Below are 23910 nucleotides of genomic sequence, written 5' to 3'. Positions count from 1 at the left end.
TTACATTTTTTGGGTATGTATTTTAAGTGTAACGCCCATGTGTATAATGTAAAAAATGTAAAATGAAACTTTTGTACATGTAAACATATTATTTCTTGTTATAACCATGTCAATGTAGGAGATTGACGATAGGCAAGAGAACAACAGGGATGAACTACAAAAGGAAAAAGGCAAAAATCCAACAAAATCACAAAAAGTGTCATCTTTATCAACTAACTATTTTTTTGTACATTTTTTCATTTCTTCAAAAACAAAAAATGTGTTGTTACATTTTTTGCTATGTACTGTATTCGCTTAAGAAAAAAACAATGTAACAACTGTCATTCGGATAAATTTGTAACTTTTTTAGCGCAAATTTTGTTACACCAAAAAAGCGTACCGTGACATGCTTTATTTATTTTTTTTTTCACAAGACTTGTTACAAAAAAATGAAGATATATTATATTACAAGTAAACGAATGGAAAAACATAGCAACTCAAGGGGAGTAGTCGGATAAAATTCTTACTATTTTGAGTGATCATAATAATGTCATTATTTCTTGTTTTAGTTTTTATTATGATATACATATGTAATGTATCATAATTATGGGGGGCATGATATATGTAAAATTAATGCTCATAAACTATTGTCTTGTTAAATTTGTTACTTTTTGATAAATAGCTAATGCAACAATTGGCAAGTGGCGGGGTTTATATAACATATGAAAAAATAATTTGTTTTGTAATTAAAACTTTTTATTTATTATATACTGGGTAAATGGTTGTATGATGTTTAAAAAGTCTTTGTGTACTTTAACAAGAAACAAAAGATACACATTTTTCTATTAAAAATGTGATTGAAAAAGATAAACTAATAAAGACTGATGTGACTATATGGAAGTACACTGTACTAGTCAACTTTTGCTAATTTCTCTCTCTTACTCATTTTCCCATACTCTCTCTCTCTCGTTTTAAATTTTTTTTCAAAGATAAATGTACCAGCATAAAATAATACATAGAAATGTTATACACAAAAACATAACATAAAACATGTAAACGTTACATAAACATGTGGTTTTGACAATGCGACAAGAAAGTTTTTAGGGTTTTAAAATTTCTACAAAATATTTTGTTGAAAAAAATGATGTGACTTTTGTTCATAAGGGTTTTGATTTGATAAAACAAAAAATAAATTAAAACAAAGGGGCGTTTATTTAGGCTTTGATTCCCCACCACGTACACATTTGGGCTTTGAATAAACAAAAAACTTTCAATACACCGACCAATGTAAAAACAAAATCGTGTCGTTATTATATGATTAAAAAAAAGATGATATCTTAAAAGAAAGCTTACACGAGTTACACACTTTAGGAAAAAATAATAAATAAAAAAGAGTCACGTGATCAAATCTAAAAAAACATACAACGTTGTCGGGGAAAAAAAGATATTCAAGCAACCTTCAACAAAAGCACATGATCAAACACACATAGAGCAAAAATATACAAAAATCTCAGTGAAAAAAAAAATGTAACTCGCATACAGCAAAAATGTACAAAAATCAGAGGCAAAAAAAATGTAACATGGTAAAAACAAAACCAAAAAATCAATAACATATAAAATTCTCAGATTCAACACAGCAAAAGTCTACATAAATCTGAGGGGAAAAATGTAACATGGTAAAAACAAAACCAAAAAATCCATAACAAAGAAAATTCTCAGATTCAACCAAACATCAACAAGTACATACTACAAATGTCATTAACATACTAAGAAGGATAATCCAACTAAGTACCACCTATTTCTTAATCACAACAAACAATGCTAACAAGTAAGCTGCCAATCACTATCGCTAATATCAGTAACCATATAACCCTCTTCTTCTTCCGAATTTCTTGCTCACGGGTAAACAGTTCAGCTTGCAGGTTGTTGATGTTCCTCAAAAGACCTGGTATGATCCTAGTTGACCGTAAGCACATCGGTGGGTCAACCCAACCAATGAAAGGGCAGTTGCTAGGCTACATTAAAATAATGGGGATAAAACACGATTAGAACATACATTTACTTATTAAAATCGGGGTTCAATCATCATAACAATAAACAAGAAAGTAACGTAGATTTTAATCCAATACATAAGAACTTAAATCAAATTGTTTCCATTTGTTCATATCTGAAAACGAATTTTACACAAAAAAATAAAGAAATCAGTAATAAAAAACAACATCGAACCGTTATATGGAATATCATCTTCAACATCGAACATCTTCAACCGGATCTGGAGCATCTTTTGGATCTGGTAGCATCTTGGAACTGGATCCTCTTTTTGGATTTCAGATCATCTTTTAGATCTGGAACAATAAGACCCACTTTTTACATGAGCAAAAAATGCAACATGCAATTACAAAAATGCTTCAAATCTTAACCAGTTGTTCAACATCGACCCTGTAATCTGAAACATCGAACCGTCATATGAACCTCACCATGCTTCACGTCACTCTACAAAAATCAACAGTGGCGGACCCAAGAAATTTTTCTAGGTTGCGGAAAATTATTAAGAGTTTTAGCCCCCTAACGATATATAATATTTTTTTCGGTTCATAGCGAATCGGATCAGGTCGGGTCGGGTCAAATTCAAAAAAGATAATAAAACTAAAATTCATATAATTTGGACAATCCATAGTTCCTTTCGTTCTCACAACTCATATTCATTTTATCTAATCCTTATATATATAAACGCATATTGCTAAGCTAGCCTAATAAAAATTTAAATAAGTGTAAAATAATAAGTGTGGTAAAACAAAAAAATTATTTTATTATTATTAAGTATTTTATATTAACTGATAAAAAAACTGAATACAGATACGGATTCATCCAGAATTGCATATTAAGTATTTCATATGAACCCGTATCGGTTCAGATGAAAATAAAAAACAATGTAACACAATTAATAAATATGTTTCAGTGTTATAAAGAAAAACAAAAATAAAAATTGAAGATGGTGCAACTAGTTTTTGAAGATAAAGAGGTGCACGTCTCACCAATTATTTGGAACAACACTTTTTAGTGGACCTGTTAAATTACAGAAATGCCCCTATTTAACTAAAAAGATCATCTTCTCCAAAATATTGTTCCATGTCTCACACAATCAGAAAACTTTTCCAGTGAACACATTTTTGACCAACTTTCTTTATTTCTGTTAAAAACACTAGATCTAAGGCCAATTTAAGAAAGGAAAAAACTAGGATAAAAAAACATCATCTCCAAAAATAAATCGAGACCTGAAAATGGAAACGAGAATTCAAGTAACTAACCATGGACCACCACCGCCAAGTAGCTACTAAGTGGTTTTCCGGCAGGAGGAACCACTGTCACCTCCACCACTTGAACCAGATCTGAATCTGATGTTATATGGAACACCCGTTCGATCTTCTGATCTTTCTCCGATCTTCACTGCCTCTCTCACCGATCCTCATTGCCTCTCTCTCTCCGATCTTCTCTCTCTTACCATCTATCTCTCTGGATTTTTGGGAGGTAAAAATATGTTCTTCATTTGAGAAATACTTCAAAAAAGTAAAACATGGATCTGTTCTTCATTTAAGAAATGTAATAAGAAGGAGAGAAGGTAAAACATGCAATAAGAAGGAAAGAAGGTAAAACATGGATCTGTTCTTCATTTAAGAAATGCTTTCAAAAAAGAAAAAATAGGAGAGAGAAAGTGATATGTTCTTCATTTGAGAAATGGTTCAAAACGTCAAAACAATAGTGACAGAAAGTGAATTGAAAGTGATGTCTGCCATGTCTTAACACTTCTCTACCCTCTAATGTAAAAAAACTCATTTACCCTTCTTATCATTTGGTGTGCATGTGACGTGGTTCGATCCTAACCACACATATAGGTTTCCAGGGTTTAGTCAACTGGAGTGGGTTTTCTCCTTATAATTAGCCTATATATATATATATATATATATATATATATATATATATATATATAGAAACGGGATCAGGAGAAAACGGCAAAAAGTGTGAGAACGGTGAGAACGCATCCTGGCCGAACACGTGGCGTGGAGCCTGATCAAGGACCGAGGGGTTTTTTTTGTCTTTTTAGTATTCTTCTCCTTTCATGGTTTTCGAGTTTGAGAAGCTTCTTTATTTTTTGCGTGCAAGATAATTTTGGCGTTCTGTAGATTTATTAATTATTTGGCGTTTATTGTTTTTTCACAGATTTCTTCTCTTTGAGGTAATTCTTTTTGTGTCACATAGTTAATATTTTTGGCGTTATGGCTTTTCCATGTTTTTTTGGCGTTTTGTATCTTTTTGTTAATAATTCATTACCATAGATTAATATTTCAAAAAATTACAATAAGTAGAAAATCAAAATAATCTAATAGTCTTCCGTAGGTGGGATTACATCGGAGATGTACCCATCGCTTTGTTCTTCACTTTCTTCAGATTCTTCATCATCAAATTTCATTTTTGCGTATAACGCCATTAGCTCGCCTCTTCTTTGCTGCAGCCTATTCAAGAATATTACTGCATCATTGGATTTTGGATCGTTTGAAGGTGTTAAATCACAGAGTTGTTCAATGATAGATAGCAACCCTGTCTTCAACATTTCTTCCATTGGTCTTGAATATTGCACCCCGTTTTCATAAGTTACTTCAAGTGTTCATTCTTTCTCATGCAATACCCAACTCCTAAGTTTTGGTATTTGTGTATCTTCAATATCATCATCTTCATTATCTTCTGCTGGAAACTTTCTCTCTAGTCTTCTTATTACAGTTCTTATTCTTTCACAGTCGTTGTCTCTTGGAACCCCAAGGGCCAGGATATCTTTTTGAATATTTTCATTCATTCCCATCATGGCTTTTATTGTTCTTACCTTAACCCTTCTCCTGTCAGCGAACTTTATGATGAATCTTTTTTCTTTCCTTACAAACCTCCATGCAATAACCTTAGCCATTTTTAAAATTTTTTGGCGTTTTGGAGAATATGTGGCGTTTTAATTTTTTTGGCGTGTTTGAACTTGGGTTCTGATGATCTTCTTTTATATTGACTTTTTTTCCCCGCGTATGTCAGGTAATTATGGCGTTTTGAAAAAGATAGATAAATTTAATATAATAAATGTTAGTAATTATGTTTTCCGTCAGTTTCATTTTACTGATTTTTTTGCAGTTTACCGTGTTTTGTTTTAAGACTCAATTGTTTTAATGGTGTAACACGTCAAATCTTTTGACGGCTGTAATTAAGGCGTTTTGTTTTCCAATGACGGTTAGATAACTATTGGACTTCTTTTGTTTTATATTCTTTTGCACATTTTCACTCTTTTTTTAATAATATTAGTTGTTCAAATTAATTTTATTATAGTTTGGTAGTTTATTTGGGGGCTTTTGTATGGCATCATGGCGTTTTACACGTATTTGCTAATTTTGGCGTTTTATTATATTTTTCGTTATAGCATTAATATTATTTTGTCGTTTATTAATTGACGTTACAAAACAAACAATAGACAAAGAAAATTAAAAAAAAGTAAAAAAAAAGAAAAAACAAAGTAGAAGCAATTTATTATTTTAAATTTTCAGTGTCATCAGTCTCTTTTTTCTTTTGAAACTACAAGAAATGTGACAAATAAATGACGTTTTGGGTTTGGCGTTGTTTATTTTCTTTGTTCATGTGTTGAATTGTCTTTGTTGATGTTTGAGTCATAGAGCGACCCCCTGTGGGTGGATGCTATCTGCAACTGGTATAGGTCTCTTCTTATCATCCAAACCTTCTTCAGGAACAAAGATGACAGTATGACATATGGGTGTCATCAGTCCCCCTTTTTTCAATTTTGTCCATCTCATGCAACAAAGATGACAGTATGACATATGGGTGTCATCATTAAATGAAGCTTCATGCAGAACTTTACTGAGGATAAAAGAAAAAGATGTTTTTTGCTGTCGTATTTTTTGGCGTTTTACATTGAGTTGTAATTTTTTTTAGCAACCACTGTGTGTTTTTTTTTGTATTTTTTTTGGTGTGATAAACGGAAGGTGGTGAGACGTTTCTATTTATAGAACTTTTTGGCGCGTAGGTCAGGTGGGATGTTATTTTTATAACACAAAATGTAAATAACATTTATTCGGATGTAAAGTTTGGCATTATATATAATGGCGTTTCCTATGTTATGGCGTTTTTGTAACCAGAGAGTTTAAATAAAAACACAGAAAAAAAGCACCCAGTGATAAATTTGGCGTTTTGTTTTTTTTGGCGTTTTATTTTCAATGGCGTTTTATGTGAGGAATAGTTTTTTTTACTTTTTTACCCTTAATGACGCGCGTCCACGTAATAAAATTGGTGTTATTTACTAAAATGCCACCGCGCCAATCTAGTCCATAGATTGTTTTGATCGGACGATGCATAAGCGTTCTCTCCGTTCTCACACTTTTGAGCGTTTTCTCTAAATCCTGACCCTATATATATATATATATATATATATATATATATATATATATATATATATATATATATATATATATATATGTAGTGGTTCCTGTAAAAAAGGGTGTTTTTTGTGAGAAAGGTAAGAAAGAATCTACACCATTAGATCTGGTTGAGATCATAATGGCAAAATTGTAAATAATGTTTACTATTAAACATATTAATTTTATAGATTAAGGGTATACAGGTAAATTTAACATTTTTAAATTAAGAAACTAACATTAATGCACATGCAACTTCCCCCCGTCTTTTTTAAAGGGCAATAACTTTTTATACGTACCTTTTTTTTATAAAAAATACACCATAATAACGAGCGTTTTTTTATCTTTAATATAAGTACCATATTGCTATACTTATATAGAGAAAAAAATATGTTTCGATCAGATGTTTTGTCTATGTTCATACAGTGGTGTTTTAATTGTATTGTGATTCAAAGCGTGGTGTTTTAAACACATACTGAAATGCAGGTATAAAACACCATACGATGAACATGTAAAGAACATGTACTGGAATGTAGGTTTAAAATACCATGGTGTTTTAACATATGGAATCTGGAACATCTACTAGCATGCAGATGTAAAACACTATGCATGCAGGTTTAAAATACCATGTACAATAACCATACTATGAACATTATACTAAGAACACATTCTCGAAATGGAGGTAATGTCTTTAATAGTGTTATATACTTATTGAATGGTGTTATATACTTATTGAATGGTGTTATATAATTATTGAATGGTGTTATATACTTATTGAATGGTGTTATATAATTATGAATGGTGTTATATATGTGCTGAATGGTGATTTTGCAGTGTTATTCATAGTGTTTTTATAGAGATCTTTAAAATGGTGTTATATACTTATTGAATAGTGTTATATACTTATTGAATAGTGTTATATAATTATTGAATGGTATTATATACGTGATGAATGGTGGTTGCAGTGTTATTCGTAATGCTTTTATAGAGATCTTTAAAATGATGTTATATACTTATTGAATGTTGTTATATACTTATTGAATGTTGTTATATAATTATTGAATAGTGTTATATACGTGCAGAATGGTGGTTGCAGTGTTATTCGTAGTGTTTTTATAGAGATCTTTTAAAAAAATCATGTTCCTATAAATAAGGTAACGGTTATGGAAGGTTTTGAATTAATTCAATCAATGATAAAATTACTTGTTTACCTTTTTGAATTAATTTAGATTGAGGACACGTGTCATCTCCACAATATTTCTCACACTTTTAACCTTTTTTTACAATAACCTTACCATATATATATATATATATATATATATATATATATATATATATTCATAAAGCTTAAAACGTTTAAAAAAACTTAAAGATACGATAAAAATTAATAAAATATATATAAAATAATATTTTAAATGCCCAATATGACTAACAAAAATGGGCCTCTATATGGGCTCATATATATGTTTAAACCTTATATATTGGTATACCCTTGAAAAGTATAATTGACAAAACAAATAAAGATATAATTGACAAAATAAATAAAGATAGCTTAAAAGAGAATTAATTTATTAAACTTATCTATATCTATACTATATAATAAAAGAAACTAATTGATGGACACGTGTCATTATTCTAGACCATCTTAATTGTAGATAATTATTATTTAATTTAAATTATTAAATATTAATTAAATTAATATAATATTAGTTTGATATAATATTAATTTATCTTTGAATTTTAGAATAATTCTTTCGAAGTTTTAATTTTAAAGTTACTAATTTTGTAAAATATCATCTTAATAATAATTCGAAGTATTTAACCTTTAATAGTGCAAATTGAGATCATTATTATATTCCCGACTTTTCGAAATGTTTATCACATATCCAATAATCTATATCTTCTATACTATATATAATAAAAGAAATCGGACACTTGTCAATTCTAGACCATCCTTAATTGTAGATAATCAGGGGCGGCTCTTATGGTGTGCGGGGAGGACTTCCGCACAAGGCCCGTGGTTTCGAGGGGCACAGGATTTTTTTTAAAAAAAAAATCGATATATATATATATATGTATATGTGTGTGTGTGTGTGTGTGTGTGTTATTTAAAAAAAAATTGTAAACACATACAAATCCAATATAGAGGCCCATTATCAAATACCTTTTTATGCTTTATAATTTACCCAACTTAACATTGGGTTTATTGGGCCCAACCAATACTAATATGATTTAAAAAAAAAACAATTTTCGTTAAAGCATACGGGCACATTTTTCGAGCTCGAACAAGGTACATGAATTCTCAGAGAGACGCCACTATAGTTAATTATTACTTAATTTAAATTATTAAATATTAATTAAATTAATATAAATCTTATCAACCTCTAAATTATTGGTATAAACTTAACTTCAAATCATAAAGTCTTATCTAAACTAAAAAGCATTGTTTCACTTAACATAGATAAACATGCATATTATTTATTGTTTTAGATTTATTCAACCCGTATAATACACGGAGTTTTTTTAAATATAACTTTTTTTATTATTTAGTATATAAAATTACATTTCTTCCACCCGTGAATACACATTTTTTTAAATAGAACTTTTTTATTGTTTGGTATATATTATTACATTTATTCAAACCGCACAATAAAAGAGGTTCTTAAATATATAACTTTTTCAATAACTAATATATAAAATTGTATTTACTCAACACGTTTAATAAATAAGGTTTTTAAAAATATATTGTTTTTCTATTTAGTATATAAAATTACATTTATTCAACCTGTGTAATACACGGGGTTCTAACCTAGTATTTTACTCATAGAAAGATATTAAATCTTTATTTGTAAACAATATCTTTCTGTCACATGATATTTGATTCATTTTAAACATCGGAAAAAATACCTTATAAGTGACGGTATAAACATGCAATCCAAGTATAATCACAGAAGGAACAAACCATCTCTACTACATGAAATTGAAATTTTTAAGTTCATATTTATTTTATAATAGATAAAACGAAGATTTATTGGGCCCTTAAGGGTTAGGGGCCCTGTGTGATAGCTCACCCGCACATCCTATGGGCCAGTCCTGACTCACCGATTTAGGTTTCAAGTAGGATATCCGAATCAGGTTCACCGTCTGAGTACCCCAAATTGGGTAGTGGCTTGCAAAGTTGTGTGGATATGAGAGAGAGAGAAAGTAGTATGTATGGGGATAGAGAGGATAGTGTAAAAAGGTGTAGTCCATGGCTTAGGTTAGTGAAAATTGGGACAATAATGCGTTTTGGGACAATTTAGGATAAAAATGTGTTGACAGCGCGTGATTAGTGAAAATTGGGGTATGTTCATGTTGTGCCCTACCCCCCCCCCCCCCCCCCCCCCCCCCCCGCACAATATCCTTTATAATAGTTTCACGTGTTTTCCCTTGCAAAAAAAAAGTATTAAAACTTTGTAATCTTTATATTGTTACTGGTGATGTATTATACAGGGTTGAAGAAATAAGAGATTGTAAAATGAAAAGATATCCTTAATATGATTTATAAGTTTGTAAATATTTATTTGTATACAATGTTAAAGGATTTATTTGTAATTTTTTCCTCACTTTTTAAAAGTTTTAATCCGTCCATCCTTTTATTTTTGTATTTCTTGGTTAAACTTATAATAGTTTGACGGGTTTCCCCTTGCCATAAAAAAAGTTTTAATCCGTCCATTCTTTTATTTTTGTAATTCTTGGTTAAACTTTATAATAGTTTGAGGGGTTTCCCCTTACCATAAGAGAAAAGTATGAACTTCATCATCTTTATACCGTTGTATTTCTTCATTATAATTATAATTTTCTTATATCTAGAAATATAATAAAACTTTGATAGTTGATCTAATAAAGGGTATTTTACGTATAAATGTCACATTAATTTACGTGTGACAAAAGTGATTATGAAGTAATGTGTGACGGAAATGATCACAATATCGCAAACGTCTACGGTGGATTAGTGGATGAGTTTGTTATTTAATTAAAGACATTCAGTTTGTTCGAAAAATTATGATTAATAACTCTTCTAGTCATCAACAAAAATTATTCATCAAATAGCTTTGCTACATCCCACCCTTCATAGACCTTAGCAACACTTTTGCTATTTGTGGGATTTACTAGGTACGATTGTTGTTATTTTATCGTATAAGTCCCAAAATAGGTAAGTAGTTTATATATTTTTTTAATATAAAACTTATACAATATTAGACAAGGAATAAATAGCGTTAACTTTTAGAATTTTTAGAAATGAAATGTTATCTTTCTCTTTGTTTGAATTTAATGCGAGTTGAACAACAACATCATGATCATTACAAATAAACTAATGGTTTTAAACCTATGCATTGCGGCGAGGATGACGAACGAAACACAATTCTAAACAAATATGTCGGAAAGGTAAATAGTAACGTAAACAGTTCATTGTATAATGGTTTAAACAAGATTTACAATCAACAATAACAATATTTAACATAATAGGATTATTCCCTCAGGCATGTTGCGCGGGCGAGTCCGGTTTAACTGTGGTTCAAACCAAACTAGCTCATATGTAGGCGTTTCCATCATCTTAGCCACACAAAAATCAAAGCATAAAGTGGTTCATATAGTATATGATCATCACCGGTAACAATTGAACATATCTCATGGAAATCAACAACAATATAAGTTTACAAGTCGTATACATTTGTTGGGGTGCGTAAAACCATGTTAAAAAGTAACAGCGAAACGAAGCAAAAAATCACACCCAAGGGGGGGGGGGGTTGCATGCCAAATCTTACCATCTACCATCCTTGCCAGTTGCCACGCCACCTCATCAATTGTGTGAAAAATTTTGAACTCATCACAGCCATCCGACAAAACCCGTTGTTAGAAAAAAAAATCTGAACTCACCACAGGCAAGCGACGAAACCCTAACCAAGCAAAACAGTCGAAATAAAGAGCACAAAAAGAATAATTCGATGCAAAACCCTAACAAACACCGATAGGTCATGCAAAAACCCTAAGAAAACAACTGTTACATATATCGACAATCACCGCTAAGGTCTTTCAACCATCAATCCATCATGCAAAAACCCTAGGAAACCATCCGTTACATAGATCGATGACCACCAGAGCAATAGGAAGAGGCAGCAAGGGCATCACCGATACATATATCGACCACCATTGCCACCATCTGTAGCCAGAGCGATACGTAGAGGTGGCTAAGTGTAACAACCCTCAAAAAGGTCCCACAACGATTCATAATCGAAACCCCGAACACGTTCGACGAGAACCAGCACGAAAAACTAGAAAAACCAAGTTTTGGTAACCGTCGCGTAACGCAACGAGATCCTTAAGGACCGTCGCGTAGCGCGGCGGGTCCAGATTTCCCGGATGCTACATGATGCGTGTAAAGTGTGTTATATTTTTATTAATATTTTAAGCCAACTTTACACATTAGTCAAGTTTTAAATTTATAAAACACGATATTCTACTAACACTAAACACACATATAGGCAAGTGCACCCATCGTGAGCGTAGTATAGCGTTGGTAAGATACCGAGGTCGTCCAAGGACACAAGAGCTTTTAGTACCGGTTTATCCTCAACGTCTAATCAAATCAAAATTTTTAGAAAAGGTTTTAAACATGAAAAATAAAAACTAAAATGCTGAAAAATTGAAAAATGAAAATAAAAACAGATAGACAAGATGAATCACTTGGACCTGACTCGCCTTTAATGTAACCTTTGATGATATCCGCACTTTTGCACTTTTTAAGAGATTATCTTAGTTATAGTAGTAGGCCCCTCTTTTGAAGGTGACGTTACCCTCAACCCAGTGGTTTGAGTCAACAAGGATACAATCCCAACGGATCGGAATATTGAAAGATAATTAATTAAGTTATTAATGCGTAAAGTGGTAGGCCCCTCTTTTGAAGGCGATGTTACCCTCGGCTAAGTGGTTTGAGTCACCAGGGATACAATCCCAAGTAGCCGGATTAATGTATTAATAGTAGTTTACATATGAGGGGTTCAAGCTATTCGCACCCCCGCCATCTAATACCAGTGGGTATTGAAGGAGGTCCTAGTAAGCTTGACCCAGGTCCTTACAGGATCTATACACTGAACAAGGCAAGAACCTTACCAAACCATTCCCTTAACCCCCGACCAGGTAGCCAACATATCTCTATATAGACCGTAGAGATATGAATGGTGAAAATCTTTTACTTTATATAGAGAGTAAAGTAATGCTAAGACACCACGAACAAATGATAAGGAAGTTTCACCTTCAACATAAGAAACTAGTTATTAAAGTCATTAATATAGAACCAAATAAAAAGTGCGAAAACATTAAAAATCAAAAGTTTTACATTAAATGCTTGTCTTCACCAAGTGATGTAAGAGACTTAGCCAAACATGGCCTTTGATTGACAAGAACTCTTACTATCAATCTTGGATCCCGAGACTACTACACACACTCTAAGGTGTAACGCCCCAGAATTTAATATTTTTATTTTATATTGCTATAACATGTTATAAGAAATAGCTATGAGTGTTAACCTATTTAGAATGTGAATTAGAAATTGTTAGTTAGGAGAAGCAAGTTGGGCCATTTAAAAATGAGTATGCATACTTGAAGGGGGGAAATGTAAATAATGAAAGATTAACTTAACAAAAAGGGGCTAGTAACACAAAACCACACACATATGCGTGTGTTTATGTCGCCAGGAGCAAGCACAAGATGAACCCCCTTCAAGTCTCACTAAATTAAGCAAATTGAGGCCCTAATCAAGACAATTACTCTTGCATGTTGGTAGATTCTGGATCATCTAAGCTTAATACACCATAAGGTAACAAGAATTTTACGATTTGATAATCTTGTATACATAGGGTTTCAAGAAATCTTTGAATTTATATGAAATTAGTATGATTATGAGTTAGAATCACCAATTAGAGAATGATAAACCCTTGTAGAATGTTAAATTGGTGTTTAAAGAGAAAAAACCCACTTAGGTCAAGATAATGGTTCTATGTAATATGGAATCTTGTTGTAAAAATTTGTATAAAAATGTTGTATGATGATATTCTTGCTTAAATTCGATATGGGAAATTGAATTGGGTTGGAGGTTATATGAGATGTTGAGTGAAATTGATGTTATTAGAGTTATTGATATGACTGGGTCAATAAGGCATAAAATAGTTGTACATTATGCTTAACTATTAGTATGCACGCCAAGTGTTTGTCAAAATGCTCGAACGAATTAACCACGGGATTTACAATGTAGAATGGTTAGAATAGAGAGTCGGTTGTTTGCTAATGAAAGTATGTTGATATTGGAAGGAAAAGAATGACGTGAATCTAAAGCATGTGATTATTGATTATAGGGATCAAACAAGAAAGCTCGAGTCACTCCGGATCACATACAAACAACGACAAAGGTAAGTTCTTGCTTACATAACGTTATTAGCATGTATTGTCGTAGCATACTATTGTTCAATGGTTGAAGTCGTTTCCTTGTAACGAGTTATTGCAAGCCGATTATGTAATTTAGGTATGGGTCGAATGAGTTAGAAGAGTAATGTGAAAAATGGAAGAAACTTCATGTTCGGAAGAAGGTTTACTTGAGGGTCATGTTTGTAATTAACGTTGTATGAATTTTAGTAACTAAATGTCTAACGGTTTGGTTGTATGTAGGTAAAGCGACTTGTTAAATGGCGTTACTTGGATCGAACACATTCATGATGCACGCTTCCGTGAAGAAACTAGTTTTAGTCAAAACTTTTGTTAAATGCTTTCCTTTTGTTCCAAACGGGTCTTTTGTAAGTTTTATGATCCGAAAGTGGTAGATGTTGAACTTATAGTTAAAAGACTATGTTAGTAGTTTATGTAATGTTTGGGTTAAAAACTTTTGTAGTCGTTATGTTGTTCGTTACCAAGTTAAATGCAGAATTTTGGTTTATAAATTATTCGACCCGTTTACTATTTTTGTTAAATGAAAGTTCGTTAGTGTCTTTAAAAAAGTTTGGATCTTACAAGTTGGTATAAGAGCCAAGGTTTGAGAGATTCGAGTAAGTTATGGTGCTCGAACTCAAACCGAAAGCTCTTGCGAAAGTGAGTTCGTTCCAAGCGCCACGCAAGTAAGTAATTTAAGGATTTCATGCTAGTAGACAAAAATGGGAATGGGTTATGGTTTAGTTACTAGCATGACTTGGGTTTGGATGATAATGGGTACTATAGAAGGCTTCGGGACTGCCCAGGACCGTTTCGGGTTGGAAAAAGGGGCTGGAAATGGAAGATTTTAGTTAATCAGCGTTTGCACACCAGGAAGCCCGTCGGCGATGGCCTATATGCCGTCGGCGACGGCACCCTCCCATCCGACGGCTTAAGCACCTGCCTACGGGCAATTTGTGGCGACGGGGTTTTCCCGAGCCCGTCGGCGACACACCCAAGGCCGGCGACGGGTCCCCCCTAATAGTGTTTGCTGAAATTGTTTGTTTATCATGTTAAGGCCCTTAATTCGATTATGGCATTCGTTAAACATAAGGAATACCCCGAATCGACTATGAAACTAAGAAATTCATTATAGCTAGCATGTTTTAATAATGAACGTGCGAAAGAATGAGGAGTCCTTACATACGAATGGATGAAGTAAGCGACACATTAAGAATGTTTATAAAGAAGGATTGGACGGGTTCACGACTCGTGAAAATGAACTTATTAAGAATAAATGATGTATATATAGAAAGACGAGGAGGATGAAAGTAACAATAATTAATACGAACGTTTAAATTGTAGATGGTAAGTGGAGGAAACACGGATGCTACAGAACGTATAACTCGAAACGAGTTAAACCAGATGATTTCGGATGAAGTAACGAAGGCAATTGATGCAAACGTTTCCAAGCTAGCACAAGAGGTGGAGGGCCAAGTACTAAGTACGGTAGAGAATATGATCACGAGCAAAGTGGATGAATTGAAGGAAATGATAGCCGGAATTCAAGGCAAGAAGGAGGCAAGACGGTGCACCTACAAGGATTTCATGGCATGTAAGCCTACAACCTTTAATGGGGAAATTGATCCCATAGAATGCCAAAGATGGATAGCTAACATGGAAGGGGTGTTCATTCAAAGTCATTGTGACAAGGAAGATCAAGTCATGTTTGCCACGGGGCAACTTTTACGAAGGGCTAAAGATTGGTGGGACTCGTATAGTAAGGAGATCGGAGAGAATCGAGTTCAAACTTTGACTTGGCAAGAATTCAAACAACCTTTTATCAAGTACCATTGTCCACAATCAGCGGTGGATCGAATCCAAGAAGACTTTCTCCGACTCCGACAAAGAGATGAATCTGTCAATGAGATCACGAACACCTTCCTTGATCAACTGAAGTTTTGTGAAGAGATAGTTGGAACGGAGAGAAAGAAGATTATCCGTTATCATGGCATGCTTAAGGCTGAAATTCGGGAGTTCATAACTCCTTCAAAATGCGAAACTTTGGACGAGATCATTGATCTAGCGAGGGATAGGGAAATTGAAATAAAGAGGCAAGACGAACGTGGAGAGAAAAGGCAAGTCGAGAAGGGGTCAACGCAAGGTTCTTCTAAGAAACCCAAGACGCACGATCAAGGAAAGAAAGAAGCTCCCAAAGGCGGGTTTCCACGATGCAAGACATGTGGAAAACCCCATTCCGGTGAATGTTTGTTGGGAAGGAAGGGGTGTTACAATTGCGGACAAGAAGGGCATCCGTACTATAACTGTCCGAATCCCGAAAGGGTATGCTACAATTGTAACGAATCGGGCCATGTGAAAGCTGAATGCCCAAAGCTTAAACAAGGGGTGAAGAAGGAAGGAAAGAAAGAAGAACCCGCGAAAGCTAAGGGAAGAATGTTCCAAATCTCCACGGAAGAAGCAAGGGCTCACCCGAATGTGGTCTCAGGTATCTATATGATAAACTCTATACCCACTTATATATTATTCGATACTGGAGCTAGTAGATCATTTATTTCTAGTGAGCTTGCACGTTTCCCTTTATTCACGATAGAAAGAATGTGTACACCTCTCGAAGTAGAAATTGCCGATTGTAAGAGTTACCTTTTGCACGAAATATGTAGAGGTTGTAGAATCACTATAGATGATGAAGATTTTGATATTGATTTGATTCCCATGGTTTTAGGAGAATTTAAAGTAGTAGTAGGTATGGATTGGTTATCCCGTTATCACGCGGAAATTTTATGCGAAAACAAAATTATTCATGTGACATCCCCTAAAGGGAAACGGGTAACCATTCATGGGGAAAGGGAAGTAGGGGCTAAATTGTGTACTATCTTGGAAGCAATTAAGTACGTGAGGAATGGAAGTAAAGCATTTTTAGCCTATGTTGTCGATACCAAGTTAGGAGTTTCAAAAATTGAAGATACTAAGATAGTAAATGAATACCCGGATGTATTTTCGGACGAATTGCCGGGACTTCCACCCGAGCGGGAAGTCGAGTTTCGTATCGAATTAGAACCAAATGCCAAACCGGCAGCCAAAGCCCCTTACCGGTTGGCACCCGCGGAAGTACGGGAATTAATGGTCCAATTACAAGAACTTCTTGACAAGGGTTTCATACGCCCTAGCGTGTCCCTGTGGGGAGCGCCTGTTTTGTTCGTTAAAAAGAAGGATGGGTCGATGAGAATGTGCATCGACTATCGTGAACTTAACAAACTCACGGTAAAGAACCGATACCCACTTCCGAGAATAGATGATCTCTTTGATCAACTACAAGGGGCAAGTTGGTTCTCAAAAATCGACTTGCGATCGGGCTACCACCAAGTACGAGTAAGGGAAGAGGATGTACCTAAGACTGCGTTCAGAACTCGCTACGGACATTACGAATTCCTAGTAATGTCATTCGGGTTAACTAACGCTCCGGCCGCTTTCATGGATCTAATGAATAGGGTATGCCGAAATATGTTAGATCAGTTCGTCATAGTGTTTATTGACGACATTTTAGTATACTCTCGTAGCGAGTTTGAACATGCAAGTCATTTACGTCAGGTACTTGAGACGCTTCGAAAGGAAAGATTATATGCTAAGTTTTCTAAGTGTGCGTTTTGGCTTAGGGAAGTGTAGTTTTTAGGACACGTAATTAACGAAAAGGGGATTTTGGTGGATCCCTCTAAGGTGGAAGCCGTGATAAAATGGGTACCCCCGAAAAATGTTAGTGAAGTAAGAAGTTTCCTAGGTCTAGCCGGCTATTATCGGAGGTTTATCCAAGACTTATCCAAAATAGCCCTTCCTTTAACTAAACTGACAAAGAAAGAAGAAAGGTTTGAATGGAATGAAGATCAACAGAAAGCTTTTCGAATGTTAAAGGAGAAATTGTCAAGTTCTCCCGTATTAACACTACCAGAGGGAACGGAAGACTTAGTTGTATACGCGGACGCATCCCATCAAGGGTTGGGTTGTGTCTTGATGCAACGAGGCAAGGTTATTGCCTATGCTTCAAGACAGCTAAAGCAACATGAAATTAACTATCCAACCCACGATCTCGAACTGGCGGCGGTAGTGTTTGCCTTAAAAATCTGGAGGCATTATTTGTATGGAACAAAGTGCACAATTTATTCGGACCACAAAAGCCTTAAATACTTCTTCGAGCAGAAAGACCTCAATATGAGGCAACGGAGATGGATGGAATTGATTAAAGATTATGACTGTGACATTCTTTACCATCCGGGTAAAGCTAATGTTGTGGCGGATGCACTTAGTCGGAAGGAATACCCACCACCTATTCGAGTGAAATCAATGAGAATGATAGTTACCCCAAACCTTCTCGAAACGATACGCGAGGTGCAAGATAAGTCCTTAAATGTTGGTGATCCGAAAAGTGAAAGAACGAAAGGGTTTGAAAATGAATTTGAAGTGAACGCAAGTGGGTTAAGAACGAGGTTTGCACGGATTTGGATACCGCGACACTGTGAGGCGAAGACCTTATTATTGGAAGAAGCACACAAGTCCCGTTACTCGGTTCATCCGGGAGCCACTAAAATGTACCGAGATTTGAAAGAAAATTTTTGGTGGCCGGGAATGAAACGCGACATTGTTAAGTATGTATCTAAATGCTTGACATGTTCCCAAGTTAAGGCGGAACATCAAAAACCATACGGGAAATTGCAACCCTTAGAAATTCCGGTACGGAAATGGGAAAATATAGCCATGGACCTTGTAACTAAACTGCCGAAGACAAAGAAAGGGCATGACGCAATATGGGTCATTGTCGACCGCCTTACTAAAAGCGCCCATTTTCTACCCATTCGGGAGACTTTTTCCTCGGAAAGGTTAGCGGAAATTTATGTGAATGAGATTGTTTCTCGCCACGGTGTACCGGTGTCTATTGTTTCAGACCGGGATACGCGATTCACCTCCCATTACTGGCGAAAATTTCATGAAGGAATGGGTACCCAATTGCATGTGAGTACCGCATACCACCCACAAACGGATGGCCAATCCGAACGAACGATTCAAACTCTCTTAGACATGTTGAGAGCGTGCGTGATGGATTTTGGGGGAAACTGGGATGAACATTTGCCTTTAGTGGAATTTTCGTATAATAATAGCTACCAAAGTAGCATACAAATGGCGCCATATGAGATGTTGTATGGGAGAAGGTGTAGAACCCCTGTTTGTTGGGGAGAAGTAGGACAAAGAGAACTCGCACCAAATGATGTGGTGGCGATAACTAATGAAAAGATCGACATTGTACGGGCTCGATTAAAAGCGGCGCAAGACCGACAAAAGTCCTATGCGGATGAAAGAAGACGCCCTATTGAGTTTCAAGTGGGGGACCGAGTGTTCCTGAAAGTGTCCCCGTGGAAAGGCATAATCCGATTTCGGAAGCGAGGAAAGTTGGGTCCTCGATATATCGGACCGTTCGAGATTTTAGCTCGAGTTGGAAAGGTGGCCTACCGGTTAAGGTTACCTCCCTCCTTAGAGGGAATTCACAATACCTTCCATGTGTCACAATTGCGGAAATGTATAACGGATGAAACGGCTCATGTACCTCTTGAAGACATTGAGATAGACGAGAAAATGAATTACATAGAAAGGCCGGTAGCCATAAGGGATTCAAAGATAAAGACTCTTCGCAACAAAGAAATTAAACAAGTTCTAGTTCAATGGCAACACAGAAAGGGGTCGGATCTCACTTGGGAAGTGGAGGATGATATGAAAAAGTTCTACCCGTCTTTGTTTGGTACGTAATCGGGTTTCGGGGACGAAACCTTCTTTAAGGGGGGTGGACTTGTGACGCCCCAGAATTTAATATTTTTATTTTATATTGCTATAACATGTTATAAGAAATAGCTATGAGTGTTAACCTATTTAGAATGTGAATTAGAAATTGTTAGTTAGGAGAAGCAAGTTGGGCCATTTAAAAATGAGTATGCATACTTGAAGGGGGGAAATGTAAATAATGAAAGATTAACTTAACAAAAAGGGGCTAGTAACACAAAACCACACACATATTGTAGGATCGTTTGCTGACCCGATGAGTCGTTCAGAAGAGCACTTAGACTAATCCAGAGGCGGAATTCATTGAATTAGTCTTCGTAAAGCTTGATTTCACACTTTAACGTCTCCTTTATTGATTATATATCAGTTTACAAGCACATGGAGACAATCGGACAGGACTTTGCTTTTTCACATTCGAAAACACACACAACCAGCTACCTGGAACCGCCCATATGACACCTATATATAGGAGTCTTGGGCCGCTCATATGGACAAGTCCATATGAGCGATCCAACCAAGTGACAGATGAGCGGTCCACTATGAATGCCACAAAAGCGGTCCAGCTCAACTACCCTATAAGCGGTCCTAAATCTAATACATGATTTCTCGTTTATCGTTTACTATACAAACAGCCCTATCCTAAGACTCGAACTAAGATGTAGTCGACAGACAACTGCACCAACAGACTCCCCCTTGAATGTTGACGGAATCTTCAGTGAGAGTCTTCAATCATTTCCAGCTCTTCACTCTTGTTCGGTCTTCTTCAGGAACTCAGCCTGGAATCAAATCTTCTACAGAAACTTCTTCCTGAAATCATATGCCTGGGTCTTTCTCTGGTTTTAACTTTCGTCAGACTCCCCCTATCATCATGCTGGGATCTCTGTCTGGAAATCGTTATCACCATTGAAATCAACTCCTGGCTTTCTCTGTAGCAACAGGATCAGAAGCCTGCAAAACTCAAACACTCTATCACAAACCAAAATAATTGTGATTCAACTTAATGAATCAACTAATCATTCGATAGCTTTTTCAAATTAAACACTGATTCACAAATTTGAAATATTTCAATTTCTGATTCAACCTAATGAATCATTTTAAACATTTCAAATGATTTAACCAACCCGTCTGTTCATCAAGTTTAGCCTTTGAGATTTTGAAAAACAGCTCTTCACCATCAGTTGTCGAAAATCTTTTTGGATTTTTGAAAATATGAAACATAAATGCAAAGACAGAAATTTAAATGCAAAACAAACATATTTTTGTGAGTTTGTGCAAGAGGATCACATCAGTTTTTGAGACATAACACAAGCACCGTTAAGCTTTTAATCGTTTTAAGTTCTAAACGATTCACGTAGATTGACGATATAATTGTCCTCTTAAATTTTCATACAATTTTCAATCTATTCAGGATACTATTTAGGTATTTTATGAACTTAGTTCAATTCATGTGTCCCACCTCTTGAATATACTCCTGTATCCAGACTCCCAATATTCAGTCTTACAGGTATGAACACTACAATGATGTCTGTACATAAATTAGGGGAAAGATGCGAGAACTGAGGGATCTCAGGTCAGAACTTCCGTTCAGCAGAGAGATATCAACTTCGACTTAGCAGTGTGTCCCCTTTAGAGGATCTTTTCAGCTACAACAGATGATTATCAATTTTATTGTCTAATCAACTGAGGGCTTTATGCTATATTTCAAGCATTTTGTGAAAGGTATTAGCCAAGGACTAGGTCAGAACTACCGTTCGGCAGAAGTCCCGGAATAATACCCCAGACATCATAGAGTATAAACATCTAGTATATCAGAATATGAGACCTTTCAAACGAGATTTCAGGGGTTACCTATATATCCAAGTAGTGTTCCCCACGAATTTCACAAGTTTGAAATTTTAGGTTTATATCCCGAAAAAATCTACTAAATGTACAAAAACCTATCGTCACATCATCAGTGAGACCGTTTATTACATTTTGCATTACATTTCTTTAGCATGCTGTGATAGTCTAACTGATTTACTATCATTTCCTCTTGTTTCGCAACAAAACTCATTTTACAATTTTTTAATGTTTTTGACATTTTCAAATTTTTCTAATTTTTTTAAAATTTTACTCCCCCTAAAATCAAAATATGTTTCAATTTTGATTTTTTGGGAAAATTTGAAACAAACTATACAAAAATGACAACATGATGAAAATCACTTCAATTCTCCATCCATAAGGCATAAACAATCAGAACTCCCCCTTACAACAAACTAATTTCCCATTGTGATCTCAAAACACTTAAGCTTGTTTTAATCAAAATGATTTTTCTGAAAAATTAGTTTGTGTTCAAACCATTTGTAGGTTCGGGGTTATCTCTACATCTTGTTTTCTTCAAACATTTTAAAGATTTATCATTCCCAGTTTTACCATAAACCATCTTGTAGAAAATCAAGTACAAATTAATGTCCCTGATTTACCACATGTAAAGCGAAAAATCACCAAAGTGAAATTTCTCAAGAAATGTGCCGATTCATGATCCACGATACCATCTTGGGATCTCCGGCAAGTCAGGGTTTTTCATTTAAAAAGATCCACCCAAGCCCGACCATCCTTGGGTGTTTTCGACAACTTTATCTCTACCAAAGGCTCCTCTGGCTTTGACGAACCAGAATCATTGCCTGAATGTGGCTTGTCTGATTTTGACCTATCAGATTCATCGCCGACATGTGGCTCCTTTGTTTCCGAAGAAACAGATTCATCGCCAGGAAGTGAAAACTTCACTTTCTTCTTTTTCTTCTCCTCTTTTGTCCCCATATTTGTATCTGATGAATTCTTTTTGCTTGTTTTTGCAGCTGAGGAAGTAGATTCATCAGAACTATTATTCTGTTTATCCCGTGAACCCGAGGACAAAATATTCTCAAGATACTCTCTTGCCTTCTTTCTCTTTTTCCTCAGTCTGTCTTTCTGCCCCTGTGAAAGTTTTACTTTCTTTTCTTGAGTTGACTGTTCTTGAACTTTAGGTTTCAAAACCTTCTGTTCCTGGGGCTTGACTTTGACTGGAATCTTTGCCATTTTCTGAGAATTAACCCTCAATCTTTCACTAGATTTCCTTGGGCAATCTCTGGCAATGTGACCTTTGATGTTGCAATTAAAGCACCTCCTGGTCTCATAACTCCAATACTGGCAGTTAACAGCAATATGCCCCTGATAGCCGCAGCTGTAGCACATTCTGTTATCGTACCTATCACCATTTTTAGTCCAAACACTCAGATCAAAGCATTGTTTGGCCTGGTGATACTCCTTCCTCAACTCTGCTGGATTTAGCTTTTGAGCACTGTGGTCCGACCTGCACCACTTATTACCAACAATTTTTGAGTTTTCATTTTTTACCTTTTTTAATTTTTTCTTTTGATTGGATGAACGATCTGATGAATTTTTTATATCTTTTTGAACAATTTTCTCATTTTTAATCTTTTGATTCTGTTCTGCTTTCTTCTTCAAAGGTTTTTGCTTCGAGCATTCACCCTTTTCAGTTGATTGCAGAACAATATTCTGAAATTTTTCCTTTTTATCATCAGATTTTTCACCACAATCTTTAACTTTGACTTTGTCAAAGTTTGTGACTTTGTCACTCATTGGAACAGAGTTGATTGGTTTTGGACAAGGAATATTCAACTTGTCAGATGAAGTCACAAAACCGATCAATTTCTTTTCAAGTTCATCAATTCTGTTCCTCGAATTCTCAGCTTCACTTTCAAGCTGAGATATTCTTTCAAGATGAGACTTGATTGAATTTTCATTTTCATTTTTCAAGTTTTCAAGAACAGTCTTTTCAATTTCCAAAATTTTTATCTGTTCTTGAAATTTTTGTTCACTGGCTTTCAGGTTTTTGTTTTCAAGCTTGATCCAGAAATCCTCATCTTCTGACGATTTCTGTTTGTTTTCAAAAACCTTTATATTTTCTTTCAACTTCCTGTTTTCAAATGTCAAACTGTTCAAGTTACTTAACAATTTGTCATTTTCAACTTTCAACTTTTCACAATTTTCCTGAACTATAAGAATCTGCTTATCATCAGTTTGCTTCACATCTTCTAGCTTCTTGACTTCCAATGTCAAACTTTCCGCATTCTTCAAGAGTTTGTCATTTTCAGTCTTGAAGCGGTCACATTTTGAACAAACTGATGCAGAGCTTGAAGTTTCATGCTTC

At 34.9% G+C, this 23910-nt stretch overlaps 2 long non-coding RNA genes across 2 annotated transcripts; one reads left to right on the top strand and one right to left on the bottom strand.

Moving 5' to 3' along the window:
• Positions 1-1672: 1672 nt before the first annotated feature.
• LOC110897164 lies at positions 1673-3528 on the bottom strand. Its single transcript, XR_002568499.2, has 3 exons — positions 3288-3528; positions 2206-2324; positions 1673-1994 (listed from the first exon to the last, which is right to left on the bottom strand). It is a non-coding gene; the product is annotated as an uncharacterized LOC110897164 (long non-coding RNA).
• A 9629-nt stretch (positions 3529-13157) lies between these two features.
• On the top strand, positions 13158-14405 carry LOC110897163. Its single transcript, XR_002568498.2, has 3 exons — positions 13158-13296; positions 13832-13885; positions 14142-14405. It is a non-coding gene; the product is annotated as an uncharacterized LOC110897163 (long non-coding RNA).
• The last annotated feature ends 9505 nt before the right edge of the window (positions 14406-23910 follow it).

Source organism: Helianthus annuus, chromosome 6 (assembly GCF_002127325.2).
Source record: "Helianthus annuus cultivar XRQ/B chromosome 6, HanXRQr2.0-SUNRISE, whole genome shotgun sequence".
Taxonomy (NCBI): Eukaryota; Viridiplantae; Streptophyta; class Magnoliopsida; order Asterales; family Asteraceae; genus Helianthus; species Helianthus annuus.
The sequence above is the reverse complement of the archived record's forward strand: the minus strand, read 5'-3'. Positions and strand labels throughout refer to the sequence as shown.